We start from the raw sequence: 19163 nt of genomic DNA on the forward strand, positions 1-19163 counted from the left end.
GCCTCTTGCTCCTTCTGCTTTCTTCAGCTACACTGGCCGACGCTGCTCTGCCTCCTCCTTTCAGCCTCACAGGCCGACTCTGCTCTGCCTCCTTCTCCTCCTTTTGGCTCTGCAGGCCGACACTGTTCCACCTTCTGAATCTTCTGGCAGCAGGGGGGCCCGATGCTGCTCTGCCTCCAGCTGCAGCCTGCTCCTTCCATCTGCAGTGACGGCATCTCCTTCTTCCAGCCCATGTGGGCCCTTGCACCACCACTTCCTCTTCTATGCCTGAATAGACGAGAAAAAGAAGATGCTACTGCCGTACTGTCTGCAAAACTGTGGCACCCTAGGAGGCCGCCTAGTATGCCTTGTGCTTTTACTGGCCCATTCTCATTAAATCACCCTTTTAAATAAACACATCATTGGACAATTCTCTCCATAACACCATTATGCCTCATCATTGCCATTCCCATTCCCATCCCTCATCCCTGTCCCCCACCGTCCCTAGCCTTACCCACCTCCCCCGCCCTCTCAAACCCAGTTATTCCCCCAACCACCCCGTCAGCATTTTTAAACCTTCGATTTCCAGACAGTAAATCGTTGCCTTATTTTCTCAGACTTGCCCAGTTGCATTCTCTTAACCGCGTACACTTTTTCCAACCTTTGAATTATTCTCTGAAAGGTCAGGGCCGAGGACTTCCTCCGAAAGTATGCAGTTTCTCCCCTAGCGGCCAGAGTCACTTGGTGAGACAGAGATACAACATTATTATCTGTTTCTATAAAATTGTATATTTAAAAGAAAAAAAACCCAAGAAATCCTTGGGAATCTGTTCCCCCACTATATCGTACATCAACTGGATAACCCCATCCCAGAATAATACAGCAATCCCACCACATGTGAATAAAAGTTCCTTTCATCCCACACTCCCGCCAGCATGGATCCCCCAAAGTTGGATATAAGATATGCAGCCTAGCAGGAGTGAGGTACCAACAAAATAGCAATTGTAATTATTTTCTACAATCAAGGCTGAAATTGAACTCCTCTTGGTGTTCATAAAACACAATCCCCATCTCTTATCTCCCAATGCATATTGCAAGTATTTTCCCACCCCACAACATGCGAGGAAGTTTGTTTGAGATCCCTATTCAATAAGCTATAAATTCTAGAAATCCCCCTTGTCACCCATCACAAAATCCTGCAGAAGGGGACCTCCCCTTACCCAGTGCCTCTGTTTAATAAAGCGACTCACCTGAAGGGAGAAATAATAATCTGCGGGCAAAAGACCGAAACTATGCCTCAGCTCCTGAAAGCCCGGTGGCCTTTTGCCATCCCAGACCGGCTCCAGGCTACAACATCCCTTCTCTTTTCCAGCACTTTGCTAAAGCCATGGCCCACCCCTGGGACAAATTCCTTAATGAAAAAAAAAAAAAAAAGGTGATCTATAAAAATATTTCCTATCACCTACCAGCATGGTCTTCCACCTACCCCAGACCTTTAAAGTGAGGGCTATGACCGGAGATTCGACTCCAGGCAACACTTTTCCCTTTTTACAGGCAGCCACACTAAGTTGTCCCGGGGGTACGCCATCCAGCAAAGACTGTTCTAATCCTCCCCCCTCCCCGATGCCAATCTAAAATAACTTTGATCTGGGATGCCACATAGTGCTACAATAGACATGCAACCCCCACACCACTCCTATCCTTAGGCAAATACTGTAGGTCACCTTACTGCTTACCCTCGGTGGTATTTTCTTTCAGATGAAATGAAAAGGTTTGTGCTGCCATAACGCCAAAGCAGGTTTCAGAGATGTACGCAGGCAACGCTCGAAACGAGTAAAAAAGCCTCGGAAGTATATTCATGTTTTTTGGTAGAAATTCTACCCAAAAGAAAAAAAGTGGAGTAAAATCCCACACTCAGGGAATTATTCGAGAAATCAGCAGGGTGTGGAGTCAATAAAGGTCCTTTGAAAGGTCCTAGTAATTTACAGCACTTTATTCAAAGGTCAACTCCTCTTGTCTAAATATTCTCAATTAATAGTCTTTAAAAATGTCCCCCGACGGGCCCCTGTGTTTCGCTCAAAGGCTGCATTGGGAGGGACAACGGCAGAGATTTCAAATGCTTTTCTTGTATCAAACTGTATAGTTTTCTTGTAAAACTGTATTTAAAATAACTATTCCTTTATTTGGTTATAGACATTATAGAGGGTAAGAACTGCCAGATAGCCGGATAAGTCAGTATTTATCCGGCTACGTAGCACGGTTCACCACCACTTAGCTGGATAAGTACTGACTTATCCAGCTATCTGGTGTGATTCACCTCTAGTTAGCTGGATAAACACTATCTGGCTGCAGCAGCTCACTGCAGCCAGACAGCTGGACAAGACAGTGCTTATCCAGGTAAGCGGCAGGGGCGGCCTGTCAGGGATGCCTCCCCTCCCACTTTCCAGAGTTAAAATGTCCATTCAGCCTGTGCCAAACACACATTTTACCACAGTACGGGCTTTTTAACTCCCAATGCATTAGTACAGCATTTGCTTACTGCATTGGGAGTTTAAAAAAAATTAATCTGGGTGTTAAATGTGTGCTGAAACCATTGCACAGTTTTGTAACACTCAGATTATTCTACTGGCCTATGGGTTTGTAGCTGAGGCAATAGAGGGTGACGTGACTTGGCCCAAGCTCACAAGGAATGGCAGTAGGATTTGAACTGTGGCTTCCCTGGTTCACAATCTACTTGTCTGACCACTAGACTACTCCTCTTTGGGCTTTGCTAGAAATAAAAGAGCAGACACCACTTATTGAGGTTTCATTCTGAGGGATGTAGGATATGTCCAGTGGAATCATTAAACAGTTGGTGACTTTAGAGCAGCCACGTGTGATGGGGGAGGCACGATCCTGCAGTATCAGTGACTGGGTGTGCACACTGCCGGCCTCTTGTTTTCTAGGGGCGGGTCTTCTTTCATTTTTTTTTTTCCATCTGTTTCATTCATTTCCATTTTAGAGTCTGTTATTGTTATCATTATTATTTTTTCAACATGCAGACCCCTGCAAATTGAGTGTGCTAAAACAGTACGGGAAAGACAAAATTGATATTTTCTTAGCTTTTTGTGTCATTTTGGTTGTGAAACGACACAGAACGATACAACAAATGTTTTTAATGTTTTCATGTCATTGTGAAAAACCAGGAGGCACATCCCTACTGTTTCCACCTGTGTATCTCCTAACATTTTGCCTATCCTAACATGACAACCAGGGCTTCAGTTAAACTCAACTGAGATGGTCTGGATTTAAAAAAAAAAAAAAAAGAGAGAGATGGGGCATTCTCTTCATAAGCAAAGGCAATACTGGTCCCTAGGGGCCCTGCCCGTCTGATGGTGGGGGTGGAGTGGAGAAGAGGCACATGAAAGAGAGAACACAGAGAGGTGCAGAGTCCCAGGGCTCAGGGAGGTGATGGTCGGAGACTGCAGAGGTAGATGCTCTTGTAGTGTAGTCCTCTAATAGCACAACATCTACTCCTCTCCCCCGCCCCCCATACCAAGCTCCCACCCCGAGCAAAAACCACAACAAAAGCTGCAGGAGGGAAGGTCAGAGACTCTGAAGTGCTATTTGTTTTCACTGAAACTTCATCTCCCCACTTACCACCAGCCTAACCAGCAGCGGAATCAATTACCACTTGTCAGGCCGAAACCCGAGCCACGGAACGAAGGGAGGACGTGACCTCCAGTGGGGGAAGAAAGCGCACACGCTGGCCAGGAATAAGCGGTTTCCTCCCGTAAGGAAGGGTTAATAGGCCTGAGTCTAGCTTCCCCCCCCCCCCCCCCCCCCCCGCTTTCTAACCCTGATCAATACCGTGGCTCTGTAATTCACACTTTCCTCAGGTGATGGTCAGTGGGAGGGTGAGATTAGGGAGATTGAGTTCCATAAATGACTGGGCTCAGACTAAAAAGTGCCAAGGGGAGGGAGGGGGGGGGGGAGCTAAAACCGATTCTCTACATTAATAGCCTTTAGGATAACTTTCAGACTGGTGGGGAGAATGCTGCAAGCCTTGATAGGTGCTTAACCACCAGCGGGATGCCAGCTTGTTAGTCAGAGGCCGTGACCCAGCCTTTTCCCTGCTGGAGATGGGCACAGGCCTCTTCCTCATCCAGGGGAGAAGGAGATCCTAAAACAGCAGTGCCACCAAGGAGGGATTGGGGTTTTTGTCACCCCCTAGGCACTGTTAGTGCTGTCACTCCGTCTCCAGCCCCACGAAACAACAAGGAACAGAAGGTCTAAGGCAAGGCCTCCCAGTTTCCTGGACGGCTCAGGAGCCGATTCTGCAGCAAGAACTGGGAAATTCTGAAGCACCCTGACAAATGTTTCCATCTTTTCTATTACATTAGAAAAATAGTTTTGCAGCTTTCCTTTACAATTTCATTTGCTTTTACTGGGTGAGGAAAAGGGATCTCAACTACCAGTACAGGGAGGAGACCTCAGGGGATGGGGTGAGGAGACGGAGACAGGACCAGGGGATGGGGAGGATGGGTAATAAGATCCAGGAAAGAGGAGAGGATCAGTAATCTGGGATGGAAAAGAGCGGTGGATTGAGAGGGAGGTCCTGAGAAGTGGAAGGGGAGTAGGAGGAGGATCAGAAGAGGCAAGATCTGGGATCACAGGTTGGAGGAAGATTCCAAGATTTGGGGAAAAGGGTGATGTAGGATGGGAGGTTCCAGGTTCTGGGGGATACAAATTGCGGTGGGAGAGGAGGTGACCCTACTCCAGCTCCAGTCCTGCTCCCCTCCCCCCCCTTCATCCCCAATCCCTCTCTAACCATCCACCCAATCTCATACACGCACACACACACATGCTCACACGATGTTGATCTCTTCTCGCTCATGCACCCAAATATTGGCTCTCCTTACTATTACCCTTTCTCTCATCCCCTAGCCCTTCCTTCCCCCACACAAATAATCCCCCACTTCTTTCTTCTTCTCCATCCCACCACCCCATGATCCCTTTTACATCCCGAGCTCATAACTCTGCCATGGCCTCTGATCCAGGCCAGTAATAGTGTTGTCCCGCATACTTAGAAGTAGCAGCTGGGCTCCAGCCAGCAGGGGAGGGGGATGTGGCCCAAGGCACCACCGCAGCTCTCCTTCTCCTGCCGGCCTCGATCAGCAGTGGTAATCCAGGCCATTAAGCATGGATGATTGTACCGAGGTCTTCAGCCTCCAAGGGCCACATATAAGGAAGGAGGGAGTTGGAGGCAGTGCAGGCTTCGGCCCTGCTGTAGGCCACATCGGGATTGAGAGGGGATGGCATCAGCAGTCAGCGGCATTGCTAGGTACTTAAAAGACTCATGGCTCAGGCTCATAGGGGCCCGCCCCAGAAATGTTGATAATTAATTAATTATATATATTTCTTACCCAGGCTCTCCAAAGTTCAGGGTGGGTTACATGACAACATGTACAATAGCTTTAAAAACAATACATCATAATCTAAAAAAAAAAATTCAAGGACAAAAAAAAATTAAACTCAATAATCATGATAAGCTCCTTCACCAAGAACAATCCTGTAAAAATACAAAGCATGAGTGTAACTGAGATCTTCCTGTGCTTTCAGTGCATGCCAGCCATGCAGGCAAACACACTGCAGTAGAACAGGGGTGGCCAAGTCTGGTCCTCAAAATCCACAAACAGGTCTGGTTCTCAGGAGATCCACAATGAATGTGCATGAGATAGATCTGCATACAATGGCGGCACTGCATGCAAATCTATCTCATGTATGTATGTTCATTATGGATTCCTGAAAACAAGGCCTGTTTGTGGCACTTGAGACCCAGACGTGGCCACCCTTGCAGAAGAAAATCGTAGAAAAGATATTCCATACTGGTTGTTGGTTTTTTTTTTATATGAAACAAGGCTGATTCAGGGATCTGTGCCAACGTCACTTCCAATATCATCAGAGGTCCCACTGCTCACTATCCAATCTATTAACTTTTTACATTGCCAGTAAAACCATCAGTAATTATCTCTCATAACTGGCAATAATGTTCCCAGAGCATTATGCTTAAACCTGACAAATCCATGTTTCAATATTTTAACTGCCTCAGGGATAATAATGGAAGTGTGGTCACAGCTGAATTGTTAGCGTCATCTGAAAGTCAAACACAGGCGTCATTTAAAGATGTTTTTCATTTCAATTCATTTTCACATTTGCAGACTATCTGATGTGAATCCACGCCCCAAAGTGATTTACAGCATTTAAAAACAGTAAAATACAAATTTGTTCTTTGCCAGGAGGACTCCATAAGCTCGCTTTGATCTTTTTTTTTTTCCCCCCCTCTTCCTGGTGCTGCAGCTGATTGGACAGCAAAGTCTCACAGGATTGTGAAATCTCATGGGATTCTCACAGGTCTCCAGACTGCAGCCATCTCTGTGAACACTTCTTTGGAGAGCATAGCAGGTATGCGCAAGGACGTACGTATCCGACTCCCAATCAGGTCACTACTTCCGTTCTAGTGAGCCAATCAGAGAAGATGTTCATAATGCCAGCAAAGGTTTAGAGAGAATACTGAACATTTCTATCCCAGTGGTCATACCACATGGTTTCACTGATTGCGTGTTGAGTCTAGCCTTGTGGTTTTCACTCCGTGGAGAGGATACCTGCTGGGTAATAGTCCAACTCTGTTCTGCAGAAAACATGGGCTTTAGTTGTACAATGTTGGTGCTTAAGGCAGCTGCAATGTTCCATGAGTCTGATTTTGACAGAAATTTTAGCCCTATCCACATACAATAAATGTACAAATGATATTTATCGCATAAGAGGATTGTGCTTAGTGGGGACGGGGAGGGGGGACATCATGATTGTTGAGCTTAATTATCACAATCTCAGGGCAGGCCCCTAGGTGCCTAAGCCCTTTCAAGTATCCAGCCATGCCTCTGGCTGCTGATTTACCCACTCTTCATCCTACCGTGGCTTGCGGGAAGGCCGAATCTTGCACCACCCTCCATTTCCTCCCTCTGGATATGGCACTTGGGAACTGAAGACCTCAGGAAGCAGGGGGCTGTTCTCTGCTGAGGGAGATTCAGCACAGCAAGGATGCAGCGTATTCTCCACAGGTCTGCTGCTCCCAGATTTTTGCCATCCTAGGTCCAGGCCTAGCATGCCTATTGGCAAATCCAGACCTAAGTGTCTCCTGTTGTATCCTGGATCTGCTCTTGTCTAGACGGGTTTTATTTCTTAGTCTCCTTTATTTTTTTTTCACCAAAGATGCTTTATTTCTTGCTTTCTGGGATTAAGGGTAGGCAACTTTAAAAAAAAAAAAATGGTTATCCACTGCAGTAGCCTAGTGGTTAGAGCAGTGGGCTACTAACCAGGGAAACCAGCATTCAGATTCTACTGCTGCTCCTTGTGACCTTGGGCAAGCCACTTTACTCTCTGTTGTCTGAGGTGCAAACATATGGCCTGATTTGGTAAGGGGTTTCTCCCAGTCTCAGGCTGATACAATAAGGTGCATCTAGCCTAGAGCAAAGGTTTACTCATGCTTGACTATGAACACAATAATAGCATCTGATGCTGCAAGGAGATCAGCACATCTAAAACACGTGCTGGATAGTGCCCATCACATGTAAATTCCACTCTATCACTGCCCGATGCAGGAAAGCATACTCAACACACATTATATTCTTTTAAGTGGGAAAATTAAGTCCAGCTCCAGAGGTGGAGTAAAGTTTACTCACGGTCAAGGGCTCATGAGAAATCTAAAAATGTTGGTCCTCTGTGCTGTGATAAATGTTCCCCTTGTTGTTTAGAGAGATTAGTAGAAGATTTAGTTATTTGGGGTTAGAACAAAAAGTACAAAAACGTATTTAGGGATTAGTGGCGCAGAGCATGATGATTAGCTAAAGGACACCTTAAAAACGGTGGGTGATTCCTTTACTTTTGGTACATAATAGGCATTGCAGATCTCTGTAACTTCATGGAAGAGATGCATTTTTGGTAGGGAAGCATAATTTAGATGTCCGTGCGTCTGATGCAATAAACTTTTGCGTGCCAGAAATGCACACTTCTCCCTAGTGCACCCTTTTTTGTACACCGCTTTGACTTCTTTCTCATTAGAATATTGCATTGGGCGCACAGGGGATGTGGATGCACTGCGTTAGGAAAACAAGCACTCGATATGAGCGCCAGTTTGGGTTTTTTTGCATGCGTCTTATTGCAACGGCCTGGTTCTATGGGAGAAAAGCCTTAGTAGATCAGGTCCTTAGATTGTGAGCCCTCTGGGGACAGGGAAATACCTACAGTACCTGAATATAATCCCCTCTGAAGTGCTGAAAAGCAGAATATAAGTAATAATAATAAAAAAAAAAAGTACTTAAAAAAATCTCCCTTGAGGTCTCTTATCATCTGTTTGTGCTATATTCACGCTTTGGGTGTATCAGGGTGCTGCTGTCTCCTCCCCTGAAGTCTTTCTTCAGCTGTTTGTGCTGTATTCATATTCTGGATGTATCCGTGAGCTGCTGTCTCCTCCCCAAGATCCCTCTTCAGCTGTTTGTGCTGTATTCATACTTTGGCTTTATCTGTATGTGAGGAGACCCCCACAAAAGTTGAGCTTTTCTTTGGTTGCACAAGGTATTCTGGGTGGGGCAGGCCCGGGATTAATCATGTTTAATTTATTTAGGAAATGGTTGGACCGTTTGGCACTGGATAGCATTTTGTGGGAGGTGAGAAATGTATCAGGATGTGTTAATGTGGTTGGTTTGGTGTAAGGGGTGGTGTATGCCTCTTTAAGACCCCAGGGTGTGGTGATTGGTGGAAAGTAGTTTAGCGCAGGGGTGGGCAAACTTTCTTTATTACCGGTGCTTATTGGAATTGGGGGTCAGGGGGTACCCCTTTTAGAATTCCACAGGAGGGGAGGGGGAGCGGTGGGGGCGGCAGGGCAGCTGTAGGCAGATACAGTGGCAAGTACGACGCATAGTGAGAACCAAAGCAGCAATCCTACCAATAAGAAGATTAACCCAGACCAGTTAAGAAATATAATAACATCTAAATAGTTCAAAACTAATATAAAAATGTTCCGCCTTTTGTGACACTTCAAAGCGTATCACAAGCAGGTACTTCCTATGGGTTCATAATCCAAGGGCCTCATCTACTAATCATTTTTCCCATGGACAAGGAATGGGAGAAAAGCCTTAAATAAATCAGGTTCTGGCTAAGGTCCTGATTTACTAAGGCTTTTCTCTCATTCTGTGTCTGTGGGGAAAAATGCTTAGTAAATGACCCCCTACGTTTGCCCGTGAGGCAATGGAAGGTGAAGGGACTTGCAAGGAGAGTCTGTGGGATTTGAATGATGCCCCCCCCCCCCCCCCCGGCTCATAGCCCACTGCTCTAACCACTAGACTACTCCTACACTCCAGCACCAGCGGATCTGCTGCCTCGGCTGCTTGTATTGTAGCCGCTCTCCATGTAGGCCAGCCAGGGCTAGCTTTAGGAAGGTGGAATACCATGGACTGGGCCAAACTATGAGGCCTGGAAGGGTACCAGCCAGTGCCAAGAAGAGATGCAGGACACAGCACTACCTTCTGCACTAGACCGAAATGGTCAACGAATAACTATCGTAGGCCAGCAGCAATCTGTGATGGCTCACTGATACATCTCATGGACAAGCGCCAGCCAAGCACGAGGTGGAGCTTCCTTTATCATTTAATGAAAGCTTCCCACCCAGCTGCTGCTGCTGCTCAGTGAATAATGATGGTTAACAAAGTATTGATGAATTGCTTACTGCGCAGCGGAATTGCCTGAGAATGGTTTCCCGTGGACGCTCTACGCTTGCCAGGGTTTACAGCCAGGCTCTGAGAGAGCGCCAGTCTCGAGAGGGTTTAGCCAAGCTCTTTGGGGAGGCCTTAAGTATATGTTGTTGAGATATTAATGGTAAGTGCATTGTATAGATCAGCATTTAAGTTACAGGAATGTGGAGAGATGGAGCTCGCAAAGCAGCACAGTACAGACTGCCTTGGAATCACAGAAGCCTCTTTTATGTTTTTCATAAGAATTCACCCATTCCGCATGATTTTTCATACATGTTCACCATAATTCTCATGTTACCCAGAAGTTACTGTACATTAATAGGTTTTCCCCATTCACATTTTGCCAGGTTTGGATGCTTCGAGCAAAGGATTTTTTAAATTAAATCCCTAAGCAAAAACTTTTTAAAATTTGAAAATGATTCCAGTGTTTTCCCCTCTCTAGCCCAGTCCCAGATTGCAGCCCCCCCTTCAGGGCACAGTACGCCTCAGTGGTGGGCCTTGGTGCAAGTTTCCATATTGGTATCCCCAATATACATTACCCCGTCCCCGGATACACACCCCCATATTTATATATTAGAGCAATCAAAGCCCACCCTTGCACTGACAGCATAGGGCTAAGGTCTGCGAGTACTTTGCACCTGCAGACCGCAGCCTGAATTTTCAGAGAGAATGCGTATACATAAATCCGCTTCATACACATTCGTGCAGAAAATTACACCTGCTCCCGAGCAGGTGTAACTTAGATTATGTGTGTGTGTGTAAATCCTTCCCCGGAACGCCTCCTGAGCATATGCATAATCGAGATGCACTTGTACTTTTACATGCGCTAGCCCCTGGTTGATTTCCAAAAGGTGACTTATGCACACAAACTGGATTTTATGCAACGGAATCCTTTTGAAAATCAATCTTACCAAGTATATCAAAGAATGACATGTTAAATATAATTCGGCATAATTATACTCACTCATTTTTATTCAGCAGAATCGTTGATGATGTGCTGCAGGTTCTTCACTTTTCTCATTCCTCCCCCACTTCCCTCCACCAGTCTCACAATCCCCAGTTCTCATCTCTTGCCTCCCTGCTCATGCAGTTGAGTGCCCCCTACCCTGCAGTCATGAGCAGGTGTAGGCTCCGCCCTGTCTCCATGGGCGCTGCAGCAGTGCTTCCTTTCTAAACCGGAGACAGTGAGCATGTGCGCACTGTGCATTCCTATCCCCTCGGTGCCACGACTGCCCTTTAGGGAAAGGGAGAAACGGCAGGACTGCAGGCGGTTTGTGATTGTGGGCTGGCGGCGCTGCCAGAGCGGGAGAATCAGGTGTTAGTTCAGGAGGTGGAGCCTCTCAGAAGATCCAGGAGACTCAGGCTGTCTCTCACAAACCTTAACCCTACTTATTCCCCACTCAGTTATCAAATTCCCACTCCACCCTCCACCTATTCAATCCATGAGTCCCCCCACTCTCCCTCTCCCCCAACTCAATCCCCCATTTCCCACTCTGCTTCCACCCCCTGCAGCCCAGCCAGAGCTGATGCAAGATTATTTAGCATCCTAGGCGAACCTTCAGTCAATCGCCCCCCCCCCCCACCTGCCACCGCAGTTGACTATTGGCAGTAGCTCCAGTACAACACTGTCTCCTACTGGTGGCAGTGGCTGCAGCTAGCATTCCCTTTCTTGGTGGTATTGCCTGTGGCACAGCACCCTTCTGAGCCTCATGCCGCCCTCAAAATGTTAAACAATAAAACCCAAAAGTGAAAGAATACCTATAGTCAAAACCCTATATAGATCTCACTTGACAGGATGCAGATATGTATTCATGAAATTGCATATCCATGTAAATTCATCAAAAAATGACCATCATATCAAGACTTTGATAGGCCTATCATGCTATGTTGCAATTTTGCCCATATCAAGTACTTATATTTTTAATCATCAGTCATTCTTAAATAAGTGAGGGACTTCCTCTCACTGTGTACCCTGAAAACTTTAATCTCCTTTTGTTTTGGTTTTTTTTTTTAGTTTTTTATGCACTTAAAAAGATCATTTATATAATGATAGACAATACTTATCTTTAAAGTTGTCTTCAAAAAGTGAATGGGATGCTGATAGAGAGATGTCCCCCAATGGATGTGAAACTCCCGACATTGCAATGTTTCGGAAGATAAAAGGATCTTCCTTCCTCAGGGGAGAGATGAATCGTTGTTGGAAATAATTTCAGCAAAATCCCATATTTGCTATAAGAGAAGACAATAAGTTCCTTTAAAAAAAAACCAAACAATGGGGAGTGAAAATGCTGTACACATCTCAAAAAGTGACACGGACATAAAATAGCATTGAGATCACTTACTTACAAATAATTTGGAAACGTAGTTTCTCTGTGCAGCACACCTGAGTCCTCAAAATTTGGCACTCTAGGCAACCACCTACTTTGCTTAATGGAAGCACCGGCCCTGAGCCCAGCCTGGGACAGCAGGAGAGCAGAACTGGTGTGTCTGCTGCTTTTCTAACTCTCTACTCGTGTTGGACAACCACATAAACAGCTGATCTGCGACTGTGAACCACGCAGAAAAGAGAGATGCTGACAACAGAAGGAACAGGTTGCAGAAGCACCAGGGCCTTCCAGCTCTGCTCTCCTGCTGGCTAGGCTAGATTAGGTCAAGTCAGGCTGGGCCACAGGGGAGTGAGAGTCTCCTGGACTGAGGAAGGGATAGGGGCATGCCATTTTTAAGGGGTTGCATTTTGCCCCTTTCCTCCTCTCCAACTTTCATGGTGATGCCTGTGCTTCAGCCGCTCAGTTGATTTGGTCTAGTGCACTTCAACTACTGTCTAGCAACCGCAATGGCTTGGTTTGGCTAAGCAGCGTAGGTGCATCTTCTTTGTAACATGTTCCTTTCACTGTGTAAGTTGCACGGATTGCACCCCCAGTACTTCTGTCACTGATTTGCATGAGCCCTTAGTATGGCCTATTGGGGGGGGGGGGGGAGGTCATTGTTGTGCGATTACAGAAACTCCCTCCTTGAGACTGATTTGGTTAAAGTTTTCATAAAAGGTGAAAAATATCATTGTCTCATTAAATCTTTTTTTTTTTCACACTTGTTAATCGTCTCAACGCCGAAGTCTCAAGACAATGTACAAAAACAAGATAAGAGATGTGCGTTCTGATACTAAGATCTGCAACAGAGTGGACACGCCTAAAGGAGTAGAGAGAATGAAAAAAGATTTAAGGAAGTTTGAAGAGTGGTTGAAGAGTTGACAGCTGGGATTCAGTGCCAACCAAGAAGTGCAGAATGGGATGCGGTAATCCAAAAGAGCTCTATGTGATGGGCCATGAAAAACTACTATGCATGGGCTAGGAGAAGGACCTTGGGACAATAGTATCTGGAGATCTGAAAATGGTGAAGCAATGTGACAAGGCGATAGCTAAAGCCAGAAAAATGCTGGGCTGCATAGAGAGAGGAATAACCAGTAATAAAAAGGAGGTAGTGATGCTCTTGTACAGGTTCTTTGCGAGGCCATGCTTAGAGTCCATATCTCAAAAAGGACAGAGACAGAATGGAGGCAGTCCACAGAACGGCGGCTATAAGGGTGTGAGGTCTGTATGGGAAGACCTATGAGGAGAGGCTGAAGGATCTAAATACATATACCCTGGAAGAGAGGATGTGCAGGGGGGGGGATATGATACAGACCTTCAGATACCTGAAAGGTTTTAATGATGCACGGACTTCGAACCTTTTCCATTGGAAAGACAACATTAGAACTAGGAGTCATGAATGAAAACTCCAGGGAGGACGACTCAGAACAAATGTCAGGAAATATCTCTTCACAGAGAGAGTGGTGGGTACCTGAAATGCCCTTCTGGAGGAGGTGGTGAAGACAAAAACAGTCAAAGAATTCAAAGGGGCATGGGATAAACACTGTGGATCTCTAAAGGCTAGAGGATGGAAATGAGAAAAGTGTGCAGAGGGGTAACCTGCTCATGCGGCGGTTACTACCCTTAACAGAAGGCATGGAGATCACTACCCTTAACTAATATGCTTTGATGATTCTAATGCAACTGCAACTTTGCTCCGCATTTCAGCAGCAGGGGAAAGGGGGAATAGGATACAGAAAACCACCAAGAGGGCCCAACTTCTACGGTCTGGGTACTGAAACCCAGACATAAGGGAAAAAGCACAGGACTGCTTCCACGGACAAGTCCATAAGCAAAGCACGGCAAGCAACACTATCTGAATTTTCAAGAAAGCTCATCACCCAATAAAAAATGTTCCTAGCTGCAATTTTTATGGGTACCATAAGGCTTGGGGATACCTTCACAGAGCGACAGTTACTACCCTTACGAAAAATATGGGAGTAACCTGCATGTCGTGGTAGTTACTGCTTTAAAAAGCTTACTGGGCAGGCTGGATGAACCATTTAGACCTTTTCTGCCATCATTTCTATGTTTCAATATTTCTATGCTCTGCCTTAGCTGACGGTGTGGATACTTGGTAATTAGAGCTCTGAGCTATAAAAGACAGTGACCCAGATCCTTATCCACCCTCCTATCTCCTCCAAACTCCCCCCTCCCATACACATTATAATGGGTAATAGGGTAACCATATACTTTCACGTCAAGAAGGCCAGGTTGAGCCAGTTCTGCATGCAGGGATATGTAGTAGTGATTTTCTAAGCCGGAAAATCACTGTCTCTACTTGCATGCAATATGGTAGATCCAAGACTGGCTCAACCTGGCCTTCTTGGCTTGAAGCTAGCTGGGTCTCCCCTCCAGCATGTGACGAGTGGGCTGAATATCTCCAGAGCACTATTGTGGCTTGGGAACCTTTCAGACAGAAGAGCAGGGCAGTGACCTCCCTATCAAACAAGGCTTGCTAACCTGCCCTGCCCCTCTCCCACATTGTATTGTGGAGCTGCTGACTTCACAGGTCTTCTTCCTTCATTTTCAAACTACGCCACCTTGTGCAGGCTAGAGCTAAACCATTTTCTTGGTATTATTGAGACTTCAAGACAGATGTTCGGCTGCTTTCCATCGTAGAAGGAGCAGTAAGAATTTGTTTAACCTCCTTTCCCACCCTGGTTTACACATTCTGTAATTGCACATTACCACCACGGTGCTGAGACATGCACTCCCCTCCCCTCCCTTAGCAGCATCACTCACAAGCTTTAAACAGCCCCATTATGAAGGAAAGGTGGTGACTGTTTCTAATGGTCAACAATAGCTTTTGAGGTTTGCAATGGAAACAATAACCTAGAAATCTGCAGTTAATTTTTTTTTTTTTCTAAAAGGCTTCCTTAAGAGTTAATGCCATATTTTCCCAGGCAGGAAGTGACATCAATTTTGTATGACAGAGGAGAAAGGCTTTAATTAGGTCCTGTTATTTAGTGCATTATCTTGTCAAAGGCTCTGGGCACCCCCGAGGTAAGGAGATTTTTCTTTCAGGAAATTGAGGAGGACAGAACAACTGCCTGGTTTCTATTATCAGACGCTAATGGGAGCCACGTCAATAAGGTGGTAACTGGATAGCACATATGGCGCGTTTTACTGCTGGCTACTGCACACTTTGTGCGATCCATCATTATTACACTTGGAATGGATTCTACACACACACCACCCCCCCCAAACTCTAGCTGTAAATTTTTAATTAGGTTAAAAAATATTCATGGAGGGAACTTTCCCATTTTGTCTTATTTCTTTTCCTTTTTTTTTTTTTTGTCTTTGAACTTAAGTGAGGACATAAAGAAACAGGAGTAGGTAGGCGTTTGCTGCAGCTGCCAGAGAGCCTCTGATTGATTACACTGGTTTTAGAATAAAAAATATTTCCTGGGCCCCCCCCCCAGCAATAGTGAAGGCCTGCAGACCCGTCTTGGAGGGTTTCTCAGTCTACCTACCTGCTGTTTTTTTGTCCAGGAACCGATTTCTTGTGGTTTTTGCTGGTGACAAACATTCCACTTTCATGCAGTGAATTGACTCCAGTGGATCCTCTCTAAATGAGGATCACTCACTATTTATTTGTTTCCAGGGATTTTTATACCGCACATGCAGAAAACTGATCAGAGTGGTTCACAGCATCATCATAAAACAATATAAAAATCAGCACAGTACAGTCAAATAAAAACATAAAAACCTGAACAGACTGCCAACCCTGTTATGTTCTTGGGCAGAGCCATGCTTTTACTTTCTTCCTAAATGCCAGATAATTGGTCTCCAACCTGATGTCTAAAGGCACTGAATTAATTCCACTATGTAGGTCCAAACATTGAATATGTCCTATTCTGAAAGGTTACCTTGTTCATCTCTTTTACCCCAGGGCTGACGAACAAGACGCCATTTGCAGATCGTAAATTATGGCTTGGAACACGCCTACTTACTAGCCTTCATAAATAACTAGCTCTTTCATCTCGGGCCGCCTTATACATCAGGGTTATGATCTTACATTTTACCCTTTCTCTGATGGGGAGCCAGTGTAATTCGTTTCGGAGTGGTCCAGCGCTAAGTCTCTTTGAACAAGCAAAGATCAATCTGGCCACCATATTCTGTATTACTTGGAGCCATTGAATGTTCTTTACTGTCACTCCCTTCAAAGCCCCATTACAATAATCAAACACCAGCATCAACAGTGCCTGTAGTATTATCCGAAACACTTGAGAGTTCACCAAATCCCTGATTTTCTTTAATTGACGTAACTTCAGAAACACCCTCCACACCATCAGTGAAATCTGTGGTTCAGAAGACACGTTATCATCATACTTTTCCCCCAGGTTTCGGATTGCTGGCGCACACATATAGGAGGTCTCACCCAATTCTAACTTTAAAGATCTGGGTATCTCTGTAGCTGTAAACAACATCCATTCTGTCTTTCCCTCATTTAAAACTAATGTATTTGTTGTCATCCATTTCATGACTTTTTTTTTTAGTCCCTCTTGCACCCTACCTAAGGAAACCATTAAGTCTCGTCTCAGTGGGCATCCGACAAACCTATTACATGTCATCCTGAAAAGCTTAAATTACGACTTAGCTGTCCCAGTGGTTGCATAAAAGCATTAAAAAGTAATGGGGACAATGGGGATCCCTGGGGCATTCCAAATTCTAAACTATAAGGCATGGATTTCTCTCCTCTTACCTGCACTTCCATCACACGATCTTTTAAGCAGGAGGAGACCCAATCCAAAATCCGACCCCACAGATCCAGCTCCCCACATCTTTGTATTAAAATTTGATGTTCTACCAAGTCAAACGCACGTGATAGATCTAACAGAATTAAACACACTGCCTCTACCTTGTCCAGATTCCTACAAATCATATCATTTAATGCCACCAACACTGTCTCTGTACTGCCCCTGTACTGTTCTAGGCCAACCAGGGCAGACCCAGCCCATGTTTGTTTTGCCCTATTGCATTTAGGGATTTTTTTTTTTCAAAATCATTTTTATTGAACAAGATAGGAAAAATATACTAAAAAATTAAAACAAAACCATTTCTTAACAAAACAGAGCATACAAGAACTAGCAGCAGATATATAACATCATCAATGAACTGCAGTATATTCCTGCCTTGCATTTTTAATTGTGGCCCCTTGATCCCTCTTACTCAACCACCCTCTCAAAGCCATTCCCAACCTCTGTCCAGAAGAAGAGAGAGAAAATCACACCTACACACACACTCACACCCCATTCATACACCCCCCCTCCCTTCTAGACCTTTTGTATAGGATAGTCAGTTTCTGAGTTTTCCATATTGAATTCCAACTGAGAGAATAATTCCAGCTTGTCAACCTAGTTCTCATTTACTGTGTGGGAGCAGATCAAGGAAATATTGCCAAGTGCGCATATAATGCCTAGTTTTAAATTGCCGGCGCACGTAAAAACCGGGAGATATGAGTGCGCCGCGGGGATTTGTAAAGGCCCATGGCTACGCACGTATATCCTGGTACCTGCCAAAAACTGGTAGCCTAAAAAAGGGGTGAGCCGGAACAGCACCATTAGGCACTGTCCCGACTCCCGATGAAGCGCACGCCAGCAGTCGGCTGGCCTGCGTAACATACTGCTGCTCTGGAAAGCAGGTAAGTTGCAAAATAAAACAAATTAGGTTTGTTAGAGGGGTTTTAGGGGTCGGGCAGATAAGGGAAAAGGGAGAAAGATTAGTTAGGGGGTTTAGGAAGTTCCCTCCCAGTCTGCTCCTTTATTGGAGAGGACTTCCTAATTCCCTTGCTGCAAGGAACCACCATCTCACAGCCACCCCCATATTCTCTTTGTGGCTGACAAATGGACCCATGTGGGTCTCTCTCTTTGCGGAGCCCCTCAAAACCCTCCATCCATTCCCTCAGTACATCAACAAGACTATAAAGGAAATAGTAATGTAATAAAAAAGAGAAATGTTTAGGTAGAAAGCTGTAGACAGCCATCACTCCTGCTCCAATGCATCACTCCAAAAGAAAATCCCATGCAATTAAGCAAACTGTCACCCCCGTGAGAAGCATTTTGTCTCTATCAGAAAGCAAAGTTAATGCTGGCATCTTATTTCCGTGCAAACCTGGAATAGGACAGGAACACGATGGTTGCGATATCTTCCCACTTCCGTTGCGTAATACATAACTTTAAGGCCCTCCATATGTCAACTGAGATCGTTACATATCTGCCGTTCCCAGTGTGTAGCTTTTACATATAGTCCAACAGGAAGTGCTAAAGAAAAGGGCCCTAACAGCATAAATTTTGAGTCAAGTTTTACTCCTCAAAGCATTGACGCCAGTGATCCACTCCGATAGGCTCTCTAGACCTTCTTTTTTTTTCCTTTAATTTCCTTTGACTTGTTCCCTATAACGATGGAATCCTGTCCGTTTCACCAGAACTATTAACACAGCCATTAACATAGGACTGCACAAAACATCATGCTCGGCTATTGTGATATGAAACAGTTTTACTGCAGTAAAGCCCACAGAAAGCACTGGATCTGATCTTTCCAATCAAGAAAGTGTTTTCCCCTTGAATTGTACTCAGAGTTTGGCAGGATATAAAACTGAAAACTGTTTTCCTCTTTTCTGTAACTCCATGCAAGCAGGGGATAGCTCTTTTTGTTGCGCTGCTACTTGCACTAAGAAATTGTTAAAGAGCATGATACAGGTCCCTTCATATTCAACAACTCCTTTTGCTCGATAAGCATTCAAGAGTTTAATCTTGTCAGCCCAATTTAGTATTCGGGCCACTACTGGCCTTGCACGATTTTTTTTCAGGCCTTCTCACTGGCCCTACCGTGTGTGCCCTTTCACAGATAATAGGCCTTACTGTGGTATCCAAGCCTAGTTCTTCTGGCAGCCATTTTTCAAAAAAAGATACCAGTTCTTTATCTTTCATTATTTTGGGGAGTCCAATCACCCACAAGTTATTTATTGTAACTTTTTCTTCCATGC

The sequence above is a fragment of the Rhinatrema bivittatum genome, chromosome 5 (assembly GCF_901001135.1).
Source record: "Rhinatrema bivittatum chromosome 5, aRhiBiv1.1, whole genome shotgun sequence".
Lineage (NCBI taxonomy): Eukaryota > Metazoa > Chordata > Amphibia > Gymnophiona > Rhinatrematidae > Rhinatrema > Rhinatrema bivittatum.